The sequence below is a fragment of the Hemiscyllium ocellatum genome, chromosome 15, assembly GCF_020745735.1.
Source record: "Hemiscyllium ocellatum isolate sHemOce1 chromosome 15, sHemOce1.pat.X.cur, whole genome shotgun sequence".
Taxonomy (NCBI): domain Eukaryota; kingdom Metazoa; phylum Chordata; class Chondrichthyes; order Orectolobiformes; family Hemiscylliidae; genus Hemiscyllium; species Hemiscyllium ocellatum.
The window spans coordinates 18,339,313-18,346,599 of NC_083415.1; the positions used below are offsets into that span (position 1 = coordinate 18,339,313).

The following is a 7,287-nucleotide window of genomic DNA, read 5'->3' on the forward strand; positions in this document are numbered from 1 at the left end:
GCCAATATCCATCTGCCTCTACTTTGAACTCCAGACGCCAAGAAGGTCACCAATATGTACAAGTTGTACATCCTTTATCATACTATAACAATTGGCTTGAGGCACCTAATAATGGAGATGCTGTATAGAGACTGGTTGAAGTTAATTATACATTCTGTAATTATCAAGTTAAAATCTTTTCTAACATATTTGTGCAAATTTTGTGAATAAAGTACAATATTGGAGAAAGGCTTTCGTTATCCAAGTTGTAAATCAAATGTGTGTTAGAATTGGAAAAAAGTAACTAAATTTAAGGAGAATTGTTGTTGTTAAAATTGCTAAAACAAATTTGCAGAAGAATAGAGAATGAAGTAACAGCAGCAGTGGTAGTTATTGCTAAGTGAAAGAAGACAAAAAATTATCAATAGCTGGCAAAATCTGAAATAATTTAGAAAACAACTTAGCCTTCAAGTTCCAATATAAAGCCCCATTTCTGCCAATATAGTGAGGCATGCTTGTTATATGTCTTGTTATACAATAGGCAGGGGAGTTTCTATAAATTCTAATATCACATTTTCTTTGAGTCTCTTTTTGCTTTCTTTTCTCACGCAATGCACCTTGAAAAAAACAACTTCTAACATATCTTAATTCAAAAAATCTATTCACTTCCCTAAACTAGTTAAAACAAATCTTTTTTCCTTTCATACTGCAATCCTACCACGCACCTCCCAGAATAGAAAGCTTTAACTGGACTCACCATGCAACCACGTTTCTTACAGTGAAGTGATATAAAAGTAACAACTTCTAATACATCTTAATTCAAAAATCTATTCACTTTCCTAAATCATTTAAAACAAATCCTTCTTCTTTTTGTACTGCCTAGCTCCCACACACCTCCCAGAATAGAAAGCTTTAACTAGACTCACAGCGCTGGCACGTTTCTTACAGAGAAGTGATCTTTCCTCTTCAGTGTACTTTCAATCACTATAATGTATCAGAGCTGCTCAAAATTTATACTATCAGCTTGTGTGTAATTGGCTGTAGCATGCCTTTTCTTGTTAATTAGGAGGGCCAAGCATCAAAGTTGCCTAACCTGTTCTACCTTCTAGAAATATTTTAGCTACTTGTAGTGAGAACATAGTGATTCAAACTAACCCTCAGGGTATCACAGTCATCATCAATTTTTCTTCTTGTTTATTTCGTTCTTCTCCTTTTGCAGACTAGACATTTCTTTAATCAATAAGGAAGAATAAAACACACCCAGTCAGTTGGGGCTACACTGGCCAACTCTCATTTGCAGTTCTAACTTAAAGTTTATAGAACCCCTACAGTGCGGAAACAGGCAATTTGGCCCACAGAATCCATAATGATACTTCAAAAAGCATCCCGCCCAGAGCTGACCCCCCCAACCCTACCCTAACCCTGTAACCCCATATTTCCCCTAGCTAATCCATCTAGCCTGCACACTATGGGTAATTTAGCATGGCCAATCCACCTAGCCCTGGATTGTGGGAGGAAACCAGAGCAACCAGAGGTAACCCACACAGACACAGGGAGAGCGTCCAAATTCCATACGGACAATCACCTGAGGGTAGCATTGAACTTGGGCCCTTGGTGCTGTGGGGCAGCAGTGCTGACTGAGTTACCATGTTAGCCAAAGTTGCTGAAACCAGGAGCCCACCTACATTGAGAACACTTCAACCCTTCAGAATGGCATATTATCTATCAGTGCTACAGTCCCACATGAGTAGTCTTTGATCATCTCATGTTCTAGAATGTGGTCATTAGAATTACAATGGATGTCACTTTCTTATTCAAGAAAGGAAAGGTTTAAAGGACAGAGCTACCCTTGAAGAGCCAGTGTTGGCATGGATGCTATGGGCACATATGTCTTGCTTCTGTTTTGCAATTTCTGAAATTTTAAAAACTGCTAAAACATTTATCTTACCAAAGAGACTATAAGTTCAAGTCCTACCTCCTACCCAGACAAACATTTCATAAATTGTTTTTGGCCAAGGTTATATTATGGAGACAATGTTACAGTACAGTGCAGTCTAGTGACAAATTTACAGTGAAAATGTGCTTATAATGCAAAATTCAAAGGAGGATTTGGCAGAAGTTTTAATTCTCTCTGCCAGGTACATTTTTTACTTGGTATTGTCAATCAGTCTTTTCTCCTCCCCTTGTTTCTGAGGATTAGGTCATTAACAGCCAGTGGATTGGTCCATATGTACGGACAAAGAACTGCAGTTGGTGCCATTACCTCCTGCAAAGTGATTGTCCAGATACTTACCTACTCTTCTTGCTGCCATCAGGCATATTGGAAGGATATGGATATTGAATGATCAATCTGTTTGGTCATATTACAAATGCACCTTCTGTGATCAATAAGTTTTGGAGTGGGATTTGAACCTAGAGCTTCTCACCTTGGGTTTGGGACACTACCCACTGCACCACAAAACCTCATACTGAATGCTTTCAGACAATACAATTGATACCAATACAAAAGTCCATTCTGATAGTGGATTGATACAAGCAGTGCAAAATATAAGTGTAAATTATAGATTTGCCTCAGAAAAGAAATGCAGTTTAAGGCAGAGTATAAATTGAGATATAATTACAGAACTCTTACAGTACAAGTCTTTCAGCCCGTCGACTTTGAACTGACCGTCTGAAGAGTAGCCCATCCAAACAAAGTACCCTATCCCCATGACCCTGCATTTCCCATGGCTGGTTCATGTAGCATGTACACTACAGAACAATTTTAGCATGGCCAATCTACTAACCTGCACATATTTAGACTGTGGGAGGAAACCGGAGCAAACCCACAGGCACAAGGAGAATGTGAAAACTCTGTACAGACAGTTATAGAGTCATAGAGATGTACAGATGGAAACAGATCCTTCAGTCCAACCTATCCATGCTGACCAGATATCCCAAACTAATCTAGTCCCACCTGCTAGCACCCAGCCCATATCCCTCCAAACCCTTCCTAATCATATACCCATCCAAATGCCTCTTAATTGTTGCAATTGTACCAGCCTCCACTGCGTCCTCTGGCAGCTCATTCCATACATGTACCACCTTCTGTGTGAAAACATTTCCCCTTAGGTCTCTTGTATATCTTTCCCCTCTCACCCTAAACCTATGCCCTCTAGTTCTGGACTCCCCAACCCCAGGAAAAAGACTTTGTCTATTTATCCTATCCATGCCCCTCATAATTTTGTAAACCTCCATAAGGTCACCCCTCAGCCTCTGACGCTCCAGGGAAAACAGCCTCAGCCTGTTCAGCCTCTCCATATAGCTCAAATCCTCCAACCCTGGCAACATCCTTGTAAATCTTTTCTGAACCCTTTCAAGTTTCACAACATTTTTCCGATAGGAAGGAGACCAAAATTGCACGCAATATTCCAACAGTGGCCTAATCAATGTCCTGTACAGCCGCAACATGACCTCCCAACTCCTGTACTCAATACTCTCACCAATAAAGGAAAGCATACCAAACGCCTTCTTCACTATCCTATCTACTTTCAAGGAGCTATGAACCTGCACTCCAAGGTCTCTTTGTTCAGCAACACTCCCTAGGACTTTACCATTAAGTGTATAAGTCCTGCTAAGATTTGCTTCCTCAAAATGCAGCACCTCGCATTTATCTGAATTAAACTCCAAGTGCCATTTCTCAGCCCATTGGCCCATCTGGTCCAGATCCTGTTGTAATCTGAGGTAGCCTTCTTCGCTGTCCACTGCACCTCCAATTTTGGTATCATCTGCAAACTTACTAACTGTACCCCTCATGCTCACATCCAAATCATTTATATAAATGACAAAAAGTAGAGGACCCAGCACCGATCCCTGTGGCACTCCACTGATCACAGGCCTCCAGTCTGAAAAGCAACCCTTCACCACCACCCGCTGTCTTCTACCTTTGAGCCAGTTTTGTATCCAAATGGCTAGGTCTCCCTGTATTCCATGAGATCGAACCTTGCTTATCAGTCTCCCATGGGGAACCTTGTCGAACGCCTTACTGAAGACCATATAGATCACATCTACTGCTCTGCCCTCATCAATCCTCTTTATTACTCCTTCAAAAAACTAAATCAAGCTGCCTGAGAGTGGAATCAAACTCAGGTACCCAGCACTGTGAGGCAGCAGTGCTAACCACTGGGTTACCGTGCCACCCTGGTGGGTAGAGATGTGTAATAAATGCACTACAATTGCCATGGGTGATTTTAATTTTCACACTGACAGAAAGTTGGATGGGCAAAGTTAATGTGGAAGATGAATTTGTACAGTACATCAGAGATTGCATCTCAATGTAGTGTATTGCATAACTTACTGGAGAACAGTCCATTTTAGTTCTAGAGTCATAGAGATGTACAGCATGGAAACAGAACCTATGATCCAACTTGTCCATGTCAAACAGATATCCTAAATTAATCTAGTCCCATTTGCTGGTACTTGGCCCATATTCCTCTCAACCTTTCCTATTCATATACACACCCAGATGCCATAGTATAATTGTACTAGACTCCACCATTTCCTCTGGCAGTTAATTCTATACACACACCACCCTTTGTGTGAAAATGTTGCCCCTTAGGTCCTTTTTAAATCTTTCCCCTCTTGCCCTTACCTATGCCCTCTAGCTCTGGACTCCCCCAACCCATGGAAAAATGAGGTAGGATTAATAAGAGGGTAAAAAATGAGGTCTGCAGATGCTGGAGATCACAGCTGAAAATGTGTTGCTGGTTAAAGCACAGCAAGTTAGGCAGCATCCAAGGAATAGGAAATTCGACGTTTTGGGCATAAGCCCTTCATCAGGAATGAGGAGAGTGTGCCAAGCAGGCTAAGATAAAAGGTAGGGAGGAGGGACTTGGGGGAGGGGCGATGGAGATGTGATAGGTGGAAGGAGGTCAAGGTGAGGGTGATAGGCCGGAGTGGGGTGGGGGCGGAGAGGTCAGGAAGAAGATTGCAGGTTAGGAGGGCGGTGCTGAGTTGAGGGAACCTACTGAGACAAGGTGGGGGGAGGGGAAATGAGGAAACTGGAGAAATCTGAGTTCATTCCTTGTGTTTGGAGGGTTCCCAGGCAGAAGATGAGGCGCTCCTCCTCCAGCCGTCGTGTTGTTATGTTCTGCCGGTGGAGGAGTCCAAGGACCTGCATGTCCTCGGTGGAGTGGGAGGGAGAGTTAAAGTGTTGAGCCACGGGGTGGTTGGTTTGGTTGGTCCGGGCGTACCAGAGGTGTTCTCTGAAGCGTTCCGCAAGTAAGCGGCCCGTCTCCCCAATATAGAGGAGGCCACATCGGGTGCAGCGGATGCAATAGATGATGTGTGTGGAGGTACAGGTGAACTTGTGGTGGATATGGAAGGATCCCTTGGGGCCTTGGAGGGAAGTGAGGGAGGAGGTGTGGGCGCCAGTTTTACATTTCCTGCGGTTGCAGGGGAAGGTGCCGGGAGTGGAGGTTGGGTTGGTGGGGATGTGGACCTGACGAGGGAGTCACGAAGGGAGTGGTCTTTGCGAAACGCTGACGGGGAGGGGAGGGAAATATATCCCTGGTGGTGGGGTCCGTTTGTAGGTGGCGGAAATGATGGCGGACGATACGCTGTATGCGGAGGTTGGTGGGGTGGTAGGTGAGAACCAGTGGGGTTCTGTCTTGGTGGCGGTTGGAGGTGCGGGGCTCAAGGGCGGAGGAGCGGGAAGGGGAGGAGATGCGGTGGAGGGCATCGTCGATCATGTCTGGGGGGATTCTGCGGTCCTTGAAGAAGGAGACCATCTGGGCTGTAGCGGAGGAAAAGGTGGGGGGTGGTGCCAGTGTAGTTGCGGAAGATGGACTGTTCCACATATCCTACGAAGAGACAGGCATAGCTGCAGCCCATGCGGGTGCCCATGGCAACTCCTTTAGTTTGGAGGAAGTGGGAGGATTGAAAAGAGAAGTTATTCAGGGTGAGGACCAGTTCAGTCAGTCGAAGGAGGGTGTCAGTGGAAGGGTACTGGTTGGTGCGGCGGGAAAGGAAGAAGCGGAGGGCTTTGAGTCCTTCGTGATGGGGGATGGAGGTGTACAGGGACTGGATGTCCATCGTGAAAATAAGGCGTTGGGGACCGGGGAAGCGAAAATCCTGGAGGAGGTGAAGGGCATGGGTGGTGTCCCGAACGTAGGTGGGGAGTTCTTGGACTAAAGGGGACAGAACTGTGTCGAGGTATGCGGAGATGAGTTCGGTGGGGCAGGAGCAGGCTGAGACAATGATCGGCGCTGCCTTGTGCTCCCACGAGGAGGTTGAACAGTTCATCAACTTTACTAACACCTTCCATCCCGACCTCAAATTCACCTGGACTGTCTCAGACTCCTCCCTCCCCTTCCTAGACCTTTCCATTTCTATCTCGGGCGACTGACTCAACACAGACATGTACTATAAACCGACTGACTCCCACAGCTACCTGGACTACACCTCCTTCCACCCTGCCCCCTGTAAAAACTCCATCCCATATTCCCAATTCCTTCGTCTCCGCCGCATCTGCTCCCAGGAGAACCAGTTCCAACACCGCACAGCCCAGATGGCCTCCTTCTTCAAGGACCGCAGATTCCCCCCAGACGTGATCGACGATGCCCTCCACCGCATCTCCTTCACTTCCCGCTCCTCCGCCCTTGAGCCCCACTCCTCCAACCGCCACCAAGACAGAAGCCCACTGGTTCTCACCTACCACCCCACCAACCTCCGTATACAACGTATCATCCGTCGTCATTTCCGCCACCTCCAAACGGACCCCACCACCAGGGATATATTTCCCTCCCCTCCCCGTCAGCGTTCCGCAAAGACCACTCCCTTCGTGACTCCCTCGTCAGGTCCACACCCCCACCAACCCAACCTCCACTCCCGGCACCTTCCCCTGCAACCGCAGGAAATGTAAAACTTGCGCCCACACCTCCTCCCTCACTTCCCTCCAAGGCCCCAAGGGATCCTTCCATATCCACCACAAGTTCACCTGTACCTCCACACACATCATCTATTGCATCCGCTGCACCCGATGTGGCCTCCTCTATATTGGGGAGACGGGCCGCTTACTTGCGGAACGCTTCAGAGAACACCTCTGGTACGCCCGGACCAACCAAACCAACCACCCCGTGGCTCAACACTTTAACTCTCCCTCCCACTCCACCGAGGACATGCAGGTCCTTGGACTCCTCCACCGGCAGAACATAACAACACGACAGCTGGAGGAGGAGCGCTTCATCTTCCGCCTGGGAACCCTCCAACCACAAGGAATGAACTCAGATTTCTCCAGTTTCCTCATTTCCCCTCCCCCCACCTTGTCTC

At 46.5% G+C, this 7,287-nt stretch overlaps 1 protein-coding gene across 3 annotated transcripts in view; it reads right to left on the minus strand.

The window, feature by feature from the left end:
• LOC132822902 (protein-glutamine gamma-glutamyltransferase 2-like) overlaps nucleotides 1–968 on the minus strand; it is a 42,475-nt gene extending 41,507 nt beyond the window's left edge. The window contains exon 1 of one of the 3 annotated variants that reach the window (XM_060836299.1): nucleotides 906–968. The gene's annotated coding sequence lies outside the window, so the exon portion shown is untranslated. The remainder of the gene's footprint in view (nucleotides 1–905) is intronic. The other 2 variants (XM_060836298.1, XM_060836300.1) reach the window with 2 other exon arrangements.
• Nucleotides 969–7,287: the final 6,319 nt, after the last annotated feature.